Genomic DNA, 1346 nt, shown 5'->3' on the forward strand with positions numbered 1-1346 from the left:
ACTTGATATTAAATGAATACAGAGCTAAATCCCAGATCAAATGCACGCTAAAGGGTCTTTCAGTATGTTTTCTCTCAGTGATTGTGCTGTTATGTTAAATGTTTGTTGTTTATTTTTCATGTATTGTGTCTCAATATCTGTCTATGCTGATGTTACACATGGAGCTGCTGTGATGCAAGTCACATTTCAGACTTGATCTGACCATTAAAGTATTATCGTATCGTATTAAATAGATTTTAATTTTCAAAAGCAACCAGTCAAGTTATTTAACCAAGATGTGGGCAAAAATAAACCAAATCACTTCAGTTTTTGGCCACATGGGGGCAGCGTTTCATATAATACTGCATATTGTCATTTGACCCTAGTTACATTTGAAATACATAAAATATATGAAAGTATGGATAAGTGAAGGTTAAAGACATGCATTAATGGGCTTGCACATGTGTCCTGGTATAATTCTCTAATGAAAATAAAACATTATGAATCAAAACAGAGAAAGAACTGTTCTACTTCTCTACTTAGACTCTTTGTACAAATTGAGTATACAGAACATACAAATCAGCATGACTCAACAGGTTGAGTTTTGTTGATGTACTTTCCAAGTTTTTCTAAATGGAAAATCCACTTTGTACAAGCACTAGTTACATTATATAAATAAAGAAAATGCAGTTTTGTCCCCCTTAATTCCATCAAGTGTTGTTTAAAGAACACTTTAAAATCTCAGCTGTTCACAGATGCGGTTTTGTATTTCATAGTTTTAATTTTGTACTTAACTTGTGACATTTATATTCACTTGTTAATATGTTCAGATGAAGTTTTGGGATTTGCAAACTACATAGCATAATTGGTTTTTGCCTTGTTATATTTTTTTAGTGAACAAAGCAGGCTGTATGTGTGTACATTTCCTCTCTCTCTCTCTGTGTGTGTGTGTGTGTGTGTGTGTGTGTGTGTGTGTGTGTGTGTGAGAATGACGCATCCGATGCGTCATTCTCACACACACACACACACACACACACACACACACACACACACACACACACACACACACACACACACACACACACACACACAGAGAGAGAGAGAGGAAATGTACACACATACAGCCTGCTTTGTTCACTAAAAAAAACTGTTTCCATGGGAACAGCACACCTAGGCGCACAGAGAGCCAGACAGGAGGTTGCTTTACTTAACCCTCGTAAACAGTCGTCGCTGAGAACAAATCTCCCAGGTAAAAAAATATAACAAGGCAAAACCAATTATGCTATGTAGTTTGCAAATCCCAAAACTTCATCTGAACATATTAACAAGTGAATATAAATGTCACAAGTTAAGTACAAAATTAAAAC

This window comes from Notothenia coriiceps, unplaced genomic scaffold (genome assembly GCF_000735185.1).
Source record: "Notothenia coriiceps isolate Sejong01 unplaced genomic scaffold, NC01 NC01_scaffold00019000, whole genome shotgun sequence".
Taxonomy (NCBI): Eukaryota; Metazoa; Chordata; class Actinopteri; order Perciformes; family Nototheniidae; genus Notothenia; species Notothenia coriiceps.